Below are 13,370 nucleotides of genomic sequence, written 5' to 3'. Positions count from 1 at the left end.
AGGGACTCGGCCAGCCGACTGCTCTATGATGCGTAGGCGAACGACTTCTTGTAGTCGCCAGTTATGGTCAGAATCCCTTTGGAACTCGGCATCTTCATCTTGAGGTAGGCATAGTGGGGGACGGCCATGAACTTGGCCAGGGCTGGCCGGCCAAGCAGTGCATGGTATGGGCTCTCTAGGTCCACCACCTCGAACCATATTGACTCACGGCGGAAATGATCTTTGTCTCCGAAGAGGACGTCGATCAAGATCTTGCTGACTGGCGAGAAGGAAAGGCCACGGACTATGCCGTGGAACACCGTCCGGCTGGACTGCAGTTGCCTCTGCCTGATTCCCAACTTCTCCATGGTGTCTTTGTACAAGATGTTGAGGCTGCTGCCGCCGTCTATCAGGACTCTGGAAAACCGAGCAGCTCGCTTGTCGGTGGCAAAGGTGGCGTCCAAAACCAAAGCATGGGAGCCGGGTCTGGGCATTACTTCGGGGTGGTCAGCCCGACTCCAGCTGATGGGCTTCTCAGACCAGTGCATGAACTCCGGTGCGTCAGAAGCTACTACATTCACCTCCTCCTGCTGCAGCCGTCGGCTGCGTCAATCATTGGCCACACTGGTGAACACGACGTATGATCCCTGCTCTTCTGGGTACTTGTCTTGTACTGCGCCGACTGGTCTGACCGCCGGCTGCTGGGGCGGAAGAGGCGGCTGTCCCGCAGGTGGGGGAGGCTAAATTCCGTCTCCCTTGGCTATCCTGGTGAGCCAGTGGCACTTCCGGGTGGTGTGATTGGATGGCTTTGTGCCACTGTGGAATTTGCAGGGTCCATCCAAGGTCTGCTCATATGAGAAAGCCGGCTGCTAGTTGGACTTGCCTCCCTTCTAACGTCTGAGCGGAGGCTGCACTTCCAGTTGTTGGTCTTCAACTATCGTCACCTGCCGACTGGTGGAAGTCGGCGCGGGGGGGGGGGGGCTTTACGCTTGTGGTCGTTCTGCTGTTGACGCCGACTGGTGTCTCCGGCTGGGGTTCGGGGGGGCTGAGGAGCCACTTTGCCGGTTGCGCTGACTTGAATCTCCGTCTTCATGGAGGAATCGACCGTGGCATATGTGTATGCTATGATCAGCAGCTCGTCGAGGGTTTCCGGCTCATCGCAGAGAAGCATGTGCTTGAGGAGGGTTCCCTCTCGGCATCCTGTAGTGAAGTACTCAATAGCCTGCACCTCGTGCACGCCCTCACAAGAGTTGTGGAGCTTGGCCCAGCGCGTGAGGTAGTCATGAATAGACTCGCTGGGGCCTTGCACGCACAAGGAGAGCTGGCGGGGTTTGGGAGGTCGCTTGTACGTGCTGGTGAAGTTGCGGATGAAGGCGTCGGTGAAGTCGACCCAACTGTTGATGTTGCGGGGCCTTAAGCTGTTCAGCCACATCCGGGCCGTGCCCTGGAGCATGAGTGGGACGTACTTCACAGCAACACGCTTGTTGCCATTTGCTATGCTGACGGTCGTGGAGTAGTCGACCAGCCAGTCCTCCGGCTTCACGGAGCCGGTGTACTTGGGTGTGTCTCTGGGGAGCGTGAACCCTTTGGGGAAGGGCTCATCTCAGATGCGGGGGCCAAAACACGGCGGACCCAACTCATCTTCTTCCTCAAGCGCCAGGGATCGGTGGAGACGGTCGATCCGATGGCAGGCGTCGTTCTCACCGACTCCCTCTCGGCAGCAAAGGCGGTCGCCGAGCGTCGGGTGATCAACAGGCGGTGGGGAGACTCGCCTTTCCCTTCGAGAGGGAGGAGGCAGACAGTCGTCCCGTCGTTCCACTGTTCTTGGGCGGCCGTCTCGATCGCGCTCTATGGTGATGCAAGTCCGACTGTGGCTGGCAGCCGGCTCCTTGTCTTTTCTTCCACGGACGCCGCTAGTCGGCGTCCGAGACTCTGCGCCTTGGTCTCGGCATGGAAGCAGGTTGTCATTCCGTCGGCGCGGCGCATCAGTGTGGCAGCCGGCCTCGTTCTGCTCAGCAGCCGCGTCAAGGAGTCGCTGGACGCGCTCCGTCATCAAGCGACGCTCTTCGCCCTCGAACTTGTCCAGCACGTCCGCCGCCGCCTAGGAGGCTCGAATATTCTCCGCAGGTGTGGCGTAGACGGGGAGATTCGCCCCAAACAGATCGGCGATAGCTGCACCGCGCTGCTGGACCATGCCAAGGCGGCTAGGCCCAGCTGGAGCCGGTGTGCCGCCCACCGCGCGGTCCATCTCGCGCTGGTAGGCTACTGACAGGCGTCTCATGCTGGCCAGCTTTTTGGCGCCTTCGACTAGCTGAAGGCGGTGTGCCTCCAGCGTCTCGGCGTCGGCATCTTCAGGGATGGGCGCTGCCAGGTCTTGCAGCGCCGCGTGGAGCGGGTCGTAATCACCCCCGCTGGAGTGCTCGCCATGATCGATGACAAGCACTTCTGTGATGGTGCTTCCACCGCTCTCTGCGCGAGGAAGCGGCTCGTCGTAGACCACCACGTTGGTGGGGAACGTGTCAAGCGACACGGTGTCGGAGTCGACCAACATCGGATCATTGGAGCCTACGGACTCCAAGTCCCCAGCTGGCTCGCTGGCGACGTGAAGTTGATCGAGGAGGCCCGCGAGGAGGCTCTCGGGGCCGCCTGTGCCCGCGTCGGATGCGGAGTCGTCGAAGAGGCGGACCCCGCCTACAAGATCGGCGAGGCAACTGGTCACGCAGGCGATTTCAGCGCCATGCAGCGCGTCGGCGCAGACTCCGTCTGGCGTGCCGGGCTGGCAGCGCTCGCCAGGGAGGAAAAGGGTTCCCGTCCAGAACAGGTCTCCGGACGACTGTGCACCAGGCCCCACGGTGGGCGCCAAATGTCATGGTATTCTCACGGGGGGGGGGGGGTGCAAGACGACATATGCCACAAGGTGACTTCATGTGAGGGCAAGACTACTCCGGAATATCCAGGGACGGGTATGCGAGTAGCACGCGCTAGTTTACCCAGGTTCGGGGCTCTCCGGAGAGATAATACCCCTACTCCTGCATGTTTGGATATATATCTGGGTTGTACATTGAGCAGTACAAAGTGCTCCTGGAGTTGTATCTGGAGTCAGTGCCATAGGCATTTGACTTGGTATATATGCATATGAGCTAGTGGCTGCATGTGCCTGAGCATGCATGCGTGAGTGGTCTTGTGGCCGGCCAAGTGCATGTGGCGTGGCTATGTATGTGGTGGATGGATGGATGGGTGCCTTATATATAGGTGAGCTAGCTTACTACCTAAGCTAGGTAGTGGCGTGGGGGGCAAGTGGGCATGGGACACCATGCCCATGAGAGATGTGTATGTGACGTGCATGCCTCCTTGTCCCTGGTGCAGTTTCTAAAACAGTGCCCAGGGACAGATACACTGTAGATGACGTTGCGGTATGGCTGTCTCGTCGGTGTCGGCGGTTTACTTCGGGCAGTAGTTGGCAGTCGGCTGGTTTACGTAGTCGGTAGCCGGCCGGGTAGAGCAGTCGGATGGGGAGCCGGCAGGAGCGGCCGGGCAGTCGGACTGAGGGGCTTTGCTAGCCCCGATGTCTTGATTTATTGTCTTGCCGTCTTCGGGGTATCCGTGTCCAATTACTCCGACATGGGGCATCGCATTCATACATATCAAGGGGATTTGTGGATAAGTATAAACTGCCCACCTAGGTTCTTAGAACACCTATGTTAGTAAGCTCACCAGGAACGGAGTATATGGCCAGTAGAGGATGTTTTCAAGTGCCATTGAGTATAGGTAGACATGTGTTTCCCTCGGATTTAATCATTTTGGAATCGCAAGGTTTGGATGTAATTCTGGGTATGGATTGGCTATCGATGTATGGAGGAAACATCGATTGCGCCAGTAAGTCGATTTTCAGGAGGATTTCGGCGCTTCTGGCTTGGCCAAAATCCGCTTGGAAGATAGAGTTTCAGGAGGTTTTATCTTCGGCGGTAGAACGTCTGACTCGTTTTTGCAGGGTATGACTGTGATTTGGTATAGCCCATGTATGTTGCTTGTATATTATTGTTTCATGACCCGCGTGTCATGAGTGCAGCAACCGGTAGGAGCCATATGGTTGTCCCATTATTGTATTAATGACCTGCGTGTCAACATGAGAAGCCATGTAATGTAATTTACTTTCAGTAGCTATTAGTTTTTAATAGCATAGTATCTTACGTAACACTTGGCGGTTGACACCATGGCGTGGAGATGGAGATCACCACAAGGACAACCATGCATGGGCAGACCGCGCACGTGGAGATGGAGATCACCACGCGCTGTGAAAAGGGGCTATACCATATCACACATACATAAACTGCCTGTGAATGTTTATCCCTCTCTATGCACCCTTCCTTTTGCATGGTAGATGTTTTAAGTAGGGTGATCCCTCAAAGAATGTCAAGTACAAATGCCTCCCCAATTGCTGCACCTTCACATGTCATGTATATTTAGTGGCGGGCCTATGAAATTAGGGTGCCACTAGATCTCCTTGAAGTGATGGGTTGGTGTTGATGGACTCACTTATCTTCCAAGCCTTCCGTTGTTATCGTTATTAGATGGCCTTAAGCCATATTATTTGTAATAAGTTCTCTTATGAGACATTCAATGTAATAAGTGTGTGATTGCTACTCTGTTATAAATCCTTCAACTACTGTGCGTGTCAGCATTACTGATCTAGGGATGACACTGAAGCACAAAGATTAGACCGTTTGAGGTCTGGTCGCTACAAAGATGGTATCAGAGCACGCGCTGACTGTAGGACACGACCACTAAGATAAAGACCTAGATCACTACTCTCTTCTCATTTCTGACTCCTCATCTTTTCTACTCTTTTAGGATGGCGGATGCCAGGAACAAGTTCACGCAACCGGATGAGGATACACCCTTTGGACGCCACTTGAAGGAAGTCACTAAGTACCTGAACATCGGAGTACCAAGCTTCACCGGGACCTACAACACCACTTTACCCGAGGAGGAGCGCTGGATGATTCAAGTTCAAGTTCCCGGAAGGACGTTCGCGCCAGTCACCAAGCCCATAGAGTTTTCCTTTGATGCGCCAGCTTGGAGTCTAGGAAAGAGCATGGCATCCCACATTACCATGGGACGTATTGGAGAAGTTTACCACAATGATATGAAGGATACTATCTATCAGATTTGTGGCCGCCGAGATGAGCAATGGGAGATGATCAGCATCAGGAAGGATAGATCAATCGCAGCTTTTATCCAAGAGTTAAATCGGGAGGACATTTTCAGCATACGGAGTTCGCATAATGATAATGGCCCCAAGAATGGTAATGGGAATGGGGGAAGCAACAGTCAGAACCGTACCAACCCATCAAACCCAGCCAAGAGAGACCTGAGCCAAGTCACTTGTTATAAGTGTCAGAAGACCGGACATTATGCCAATGAATGTCCTGAAGCCCAGAATGGAAATGGCAATGGAAGCTCAGGGAAGAAACCAAACCCTTTCAATAGGGGACAGCTGAACCACGTTAACGTGGAAGAGGTTGACGCCCAGCCAGATGCAGTAATAGGTAAGTTTTTGGTTAAGTCATTTACTGCAATCGTTCTTTTTTATACTGGAGCATCGCATTCATACATATCAAGGGGATTTATGGATAAGTATAAACTGCCCACCAAGTTTCTTAGAACACCTATGTTAGTAAGCTCACCAGGAGCGGAGTATATGGCCAGTAGAGGATGTTTTCAAGTGCCATTGAGTATAGGTAGACATGTGTTTCCCTCGGATTTAATCATTTTGGAATCACAAGGTTTGGATGTAATTCTGGGTATGGATTGGCTATCGATGTATGGAGGAAACATCGACTGCGCCAGTAAGTCGATTTTCAGGAGGATTTCGGCGCTTCTCGCTAGGCCAAAATCCACTTGGAAGATAGAGTTTCAGGAGGTTTTATAATCGGCGGTAGAACATCTGACTCGTTTTTGCAGGGAATGACTGTGATCTGGTATAGCCCATAAATGTTGCATGTATATTGTTGTTTCATGACCTGCGTGTCATGAGTGCGGCAACCAGAAGGAGCAATATGGTTGTCCCATTATTGTATTAATGACCTGCGTGTCAACATGAGAAGCCATGTAATGTAATTAACTTTTAGTAGCTATTAGTTTTTAATAGCATAGTATCTTACATAACACTCGGTGGTTGACACCATGGCGTGGAGACGGAGATCACCACAAGGACAACCATGCATGGGCAGACCGCGCACGTGGAGATGGAGATCACCATGCGCTGTGAAAAGGGGCTATACCATATCACACATACATAAACTGCCTGTGAATGTTTATCCCTTTTATGCACCCTTCCTTTTGCATGGTAGATGTTTTAAGTAGGGTGATCCCTCAAAGAGTGTCAAGTACAAATGCCTCCCCAATTGCTGCACCTTCACATGTCAAGTATATTTAGTGGCGGGCCTATGAAATTAGGGTGCCACTGGATCTCCTTGAAGTGATGGGTTGGTGTTGATGGACTCACTTATCTTCCAAGCCTTCCGCTGTTATCGTTATTAGATGGCCTTTAGCCATATTATTTGTAATAAGTTCTCTTATGAGACATTGAATGTAATAAGTGTGTGATTGCTACTCTCCTATAAATCCTTCAAGTACTATGCGTGTCAGCATTACTGATCCAGGGATGACACTGAAGCACAGAGATCAGACCGTTTGAGGTTTGGTCGCTACAAAGATGGTATCAGAGCACGCGCTGACTGTAGGACACGACCACTAAGATAAAGACCTAGATCACTACTCTCTTCTCATTTCCGACTCCTCATCTTTTCTACTCTTTTAGGTTGGCGGATGCAAGGAACAAGTTCACGCAACCGGATGAAGATACACCCTTGGGACGCCACTTGAAGGAAGTCACTAAGTACCTGAACATCGGAGTACCAAGCTTCACCGGGACCTACAACGCCACTTTACCCGAGGAGGAGCGCTGGATGATTCAAGTTCAAGTTCCCGGAAGGACGTTCACGCCAGTCACCGAGCCCATAGAGTTTTCCTTTGATGCGCCAACCTGGAGTCTAGGAAAGAGCATGGCATCCCACATTACCATGGGACGTATTGGAGAAGTTTACCACAATGATCTCAAGGATACTATCTATCAGATTTGTGGGCGCCGAGATGAGTAATGGGAGATGATCAGCATCAGGAAGGATAGATCAATCGCAGCTTTTATCCAAGAGTTAAATCAGCACATTCGACGTTAGGAGAACCAGATATGCGCAGGCATGATAGATCTGAAGAAGGCAATGACAAGAATCACGGAGCTGGAGGAAGAACTCAAAGCTACACGCGAAGATTATGAGGAGGAAATCGTCGTACTAGTGGAGAGGAATGACGATCTGGAAAGGAAGCTAGGAGTATTCATGGGACACCCCGCGCCAGGAGGAGAAGACGAAGAACCCAAGGAGATTCGTCCGGAGGACTACATCATCATCGACGACACCGATTCGGACCCAGATGACAGCGATGATGACTATGTTGATGAAGCTGGAGCGGATATCATGGAGTCTTCATCGGAGCAGTTTTTCTAGTAGACCATCATAACAGTAGTAGTATTCCGCCATATATATAGCATAGTCCAAGCACTTTTATAACGATGGTTCTAGACCGATTGTATGCCCTTGCTTGATTGATTGAGTGATATGATTGTGTTTGTCTCATGTGCATATGGGTAGTATTTTTCTCTCTAGACCTCAATCTATTCTATATTCTCATCTCTTCTAAACCCTCATATGCCTCCTAGATGTGACAATGGATTTGCTTTCCCGCCGGAGCTCACTTAGTTGATCCAGCAGCAGAATGCATTGATGCAGTTGCTAGTCCAGAATCAGAATCAGGGGAACAACAACAACAACCCACCACCACCACCTGTTGATCAATTAACTCGTTTCCTTAGACTGAATCTGCCGGTGTTCTCCAGTAGCAATGAGCCGATAGTGGCAAATGATTGGCTCCGCAAGACAGGGAGGGAATTGACCACTTTAGGATACACAGATGCGGAAAAGGTGCATTTTGCCGCACATCAGCTTGAAGGACCCGCTACATCATGGTGGGAGAATTTCACAGCCACTTATCCTATCGACACTGTCACATGGGATCAGTTTCAGCAGGCTTTCCGTACTGCCCATGTTTCAGCAGGAGCTATGGCCATGAAGAAGCATGAGTTTGGCAACTTGCAACAAGGAGGACGGACAGTTGGCCAATATGTGGATGACTTTAGTAAGTTAGCACGTTATGCCCCGGATGACGTTGCTACAGATGCAGCTAAGCAGGAGAAATTTCTGGAAGGGCTGAATGATGAGTTGAGCATGCAGTTGATGGTAGCAACTTTCAACAACTACCAAGAGTTGCTAGATCGTGCTCTTATGATTGAAGGGAAGAAGCAACGGATTGAGAACCGCAAGAGGAAGTATGGCCAAGGGAAATACAATTTAGGAGCTCAGCAGAAGCCATGTTTTACCCCGAAATCGGGAAGACATTTTCAGCATACCCATGGAGGAGGGAGTTCGCATAATCATAATGGACCCAAGAATGGCAATGGGAATGGGGGAAGCAACGGTCAGAACCGTACCAACCCATCAACGCCAGCCAAGAGAGACCTGAGCCAAGTAAGTTGTTATAAGCGTCAGAAGACCGGACATTATGCCAATGAATGTCCTGAAGCCCAGAATGGAAATGGCAATGGAAGCTCAGGGAAGAAACCAAACCATCTCAATAGGGGACAGCTGAACTACGTTAACGTGGAAGAGGTTGAAGCCCAGCCAGATGCAGTAATAGGTAAGTTTTTGGTTAAGTCATTTACTGCAGTCGTTCTTTTTGATACTTGGGCATCGCATTCATACATATCAAGGGGATTTGTGGATAAGTATAAACTGCCCACCAAGGTTCTAAAAACACCTATGTTAGTAAGCTCACCAGGAGCAGAGTATATGGCCAGTAGAGGATGTTTTCAAGTGCCATTGAGTATAGGTAGACATGTGTTTCCCTCGGATTTAATCATTTTGGAATCGCAAGGTTTGGATGTAATTGTGGGTATGGATTGGCTATCGATGTATGGAGGAAACATCGATTGCGCCAGTAAGTCGATCTTTAGGAGGATTTCGGCGCTTCTGGCTAGCCCAAAATCCGCTTGGAAGATAGAGTTTCAGGAGGTTTTATCTTCGGCGGTAGAACGTCTGACTCGTTTTTGCAGGGAATGACTGTGATTTGGTATAGCCCATGTATGTTGATTGTATATTATTGTTTCATGACCTACGTGTCATGAGTGCGGCAACCGGGAGGAGCCATATGGTTGTCCCAGTATTGTATTAATGACCTGCGTGTCAAGATGAGAAGCCATGTAATGTAATTTACTTTCAGTAGCTATTAATTTTTAATAGCATAGTATCTTACGTAACACTTGGCGGTTGACACCATGGCGTGGAGATGTAGAACACCACAAGGACAACCATGGATGGGCAGACCGCGCACATGGAGATGGAGATCACCACGGCTGTGAAAAGGGGCTATACCATATCACACATACATAAACTTCCTGTGAATGTTTATCCCTTTTATGCACCCTTCCTTTTGCATGGTAGATGTTTTAAGTAGGGTGATCCATCAAAGAATGTCAAGTACAAATGCCTCCCCAATTGCTGCACCTTCACATGTCAAGTATATTTAGTGGCGGGCCTACGAAATTAGGGTGCCACTAGATCTCCTTGAAGTGATGGGTTGGTGTTGATGGACTCACTTATCTTCCAAGCCTTCCGCTGTTATTATTATTAGATGGACTTAAGCCATATTATTTGTAATAAGTTCTCTTATGAGAGATTCGATGTAATAAGTGTGTGATTGCTACTCTGTTATAAATCCTTCAAGTACTGTGCGTGTCAGCATTACTGATCCAGGGATGACACTGAAGCATAGAGATCAGACCGTTTGAGGTCTGGTCGCTACAAAGATGGTATTAGAGCACACGCTGACTCTAGGACACGACCACTAAGATAAAGACCTAGATCACTACTCTCTTCTCATTTCTGTCTCCTCATCTTTTCTACTCTTTTAGGATGGCGGATGCAACGAACAAGTTCACGCAACCGGATGAAGATACACCCTTTCGACGCCACTTGAAGGAAGTCACTAAGTACCTGAACATCGGAGTACCAAGCTTCACCGGGACCTACAACGCCACTTTACCCGAGGAGGAGCGTGGGATGATTCAAGTTCAAGTTCCCGGAAGGGCATTCACGCCAGTCACCAAGCCCATAGAGTTTTCCTTTGATGCACCAACCTGGATTCTAGGAAAGAGCATGGCATCCCACATTACCATGGCACGTATTGGAGAAGTTTACCACAATGATCTCAAGGATATTATCTATCAGATCTGTGGGCGCCGAGATGAGCAATGGGAGATGATCGGCATCAGGAAGGATAGATCAATCGCAGCTTTTATCCAAGAGTTACATCAGCACATTCGACGTCAGGAGAACGAGATATGCGCAGGCATGATAGATCTGAAGAAGGCAATGACAAGAATCACGGAGCTGGAGGAAGAACTCAAAGCTACACGTGAAGATTATGAGGAGGAAATCGTCGTACTAGTGGAGAGGAATGACGATCTGGAAAGGAAGCTAGGAGTATTCATGGGAGACCCCGCGCCAGGAGGAGAAGACGAAGAACCCAAGGAGATTCGTCCGGAGGACTACATCATCATCGACGACACCGACTCGGACCCAGATGACAGCGATGATGACTATGTTGATGAAGCTGGAGCGGATATCATGGAGTCTTCATCGGAGCAGTTTTTCTAGTAGACCACCATAACAGTAGCAGTATTCCACCATATATATAGCATAGTCCAAGCACTTTTATGACGATAGTTCTAGACCGATTGTATGCCCTTGCTTGATTGATTGAGTGATATGATTGTGTTTGTCTCATGTGCATATGGGTAGTGTTTTCTCTCTAGACCTCAATCTATTCTATATTCTCATCTTTCCTAAACCCTTAGATCCCTCCTAGACGTGACAATGGATTTGTTTTCCCACCGGAGCTCACTCAGTTGATCCAGCAGCAGAATGCATTGACGCAGTTGCTAGTCCAGAATCAGAATCAGGGGAACAACAACAACAACAACAACCCACCACCACCACCACCACCTGTTGATCACTTAACCCGTTTCCTTAGACTGAATCTGCCGGTGTTCTCCAGTAGCACCGAGCCGATAGTGGCAGATGATTGGCTCCGCAAGACAGGGAGGGAATTGACCACTGCAGGATGCACAGATGCAGAAAAGGTGCGTTTTGCCGCACATCAGCTTGAAGGACCCGCAGCATCATGGTGGGACAATTTCACAGCCACTTATCCTATCGACACTGTCACATGGGATCAGTTTCAGCAGGCTTTCCATACTGCCCATGTTTCTGCAGGAGCTATGGCCATGAAGAAGCGTGAGTTTGGCAACTTGCGCCAAGGAGGACAGACAGTTGGCCAATATGTGGATGACTTTAGTAAGCTAGCACGTTATGCCCCGGATGACGTTGCTACGGATGCAACTATGCTGGAGAAATTTCTGGAAGGACTAAATGATGAGTTAGCATGCACTTGATGGTAGCAACTTTCAACAACTATCAGGAGTTGGTAGATCGTGCTCTTATGATTAAAGGGAAGCAACAACAGATTGAGAACCGCAAGAGGAATTATGTACAAGGGAAATACAATTCAGGAGCTCAGCAGAAGCCACATTTTACCCCAAAATCGGGAGGACATTTTCAGCATACCCATGGAGGAGGGAGTTCGCATAATCATAATGGCCCCAAGAATGGTAATGGGAATGGGGTAAGCGACGGTCAGAACCGTATCAACCCATCAACCCCAGCCAAGAGAGACCTGAGCCAAGTCACTTGTTATAAGTGTCAGAAGACCGGACATTATGCCAATGAATGTCCTGAAGCCCAGAATGGAAATGGCAATGGAAGCTCATGGAAGAAACCAAACCCTTTCAACAGGGGACAGCTGAACCACGTTGATGTGGAAGATGGAGTAATAGGTAAGTTTTTGGTTAAGTCATTTACTGCAATCGTTCTTTTTGATACTGGGGCATCGCATTCATACATATCAAGGGGATTTGTGGATAAGTATAAACTGCCCACCAAGGTTCTTAGAACACGTATGTTAGTACGCTCACCAGGAGCGGAGTATATGGCCAGTAGAGGATGTTTTCAAGTGCCATTGAGTATAGGTAGACATGTGTTTCCCTCGGATTTAATCATTTTGGAATCGCAAGGTTTGGATGTAATTCTGGGTATGGATTGGCTATCAATGTATGGAGGAAACATCAATTGCGCCAGTAAGTCGATTTTCAGGAGGATTTCGGCGCTTCTGGCTAGGCTAAAATCCGCTTGGAAGATAGAGTTTCAGGAGGTTTTATCTTCGGCGGTAGAACGGCTAACTCGTTTTCGCTGGGAATGACTATGATTTGGTATAGCCCATGTATGTTGCTTGTATATTATTGTTTCATGACCTGCGTGTCATGAGTGCGGCAACCGGTAGGAGCCATATGGTTGTCCCATTATTGTATTAATGACCTGCGTGTCAACATGAGAAGCCATGTAATGTAATTTACTTTCAGTAGCTATTAGTTTTTAATAGCATAGTATCTTACATAACACTTGGCGGTTGACACCATGGCGTGGAGATGGAGATCACCACAAGGACAACCATGCTTGGGCAGACCGCGCACGTGGAGATGGAGATCAGCACGTGCTGTGAAAAGGGGCTATACCATATCACACATACATAAACTGCCTGTGAATGTTTATCCCTTTTATGCACCCTTCCTTTTGCATGGTAGATGTTTTAAGTAGGGTGATCCCTCAAAGAATGTCAAGTGCAAATGCCTCCCCAATTGCTGCACCTTCACATGTCAAGTATATTTAGTGGCGGGCCTATGAAATTAGGGTGCCACTAGATCTCCTTGAAGTGATGGTTTGTGTCGGGCACTTACACGCGGAGCATTGGTTGACTTGTCGTGGCTATCAAAATAGTTTTGGGCTGCGAGGCATAGGAGTTGGCGAGGCATGAGATGTCCCCAACAACAAGAGTCATATGGACATACGATTAGCAGGAGTTGCTTACCGAGTGATCTTGTCCTCTAGCGGTGATGCAAAAGCTCACTAGTTGACATCTTGATCTTGGATCTTGAATCACTAAGTATCAACCGAGGGATGTTGATTTTAGTGGGAGTAATGATCTTATTAAAATGTTTAATATGAATTACTCTTCATGAATACATGTCTTAGTGTTTTGCATATTTCTGTTGTAGATCAATGGCACCAGCTGCTCAAGTTACCCCTTTTGCATTGAAATCA

Source organism: Triticum urartu, chromosome 2 (assembly GCF_003073215.2).
Source record: "Triticum urartu cultivar G1812 chromosome 2, Tu2.1, whole genome shotgun sequence".
In the NCBI taxonomy this organism is placed as follows: domain Eukaryota; kingdom Viridiplantae; phylum Streptophyta; class Magnoliopsida; order Poales; family Poaceae; genus Triticum; species Triticum urartu.
Note: the sequence above shows the minus strand (reverse complement) of the source record.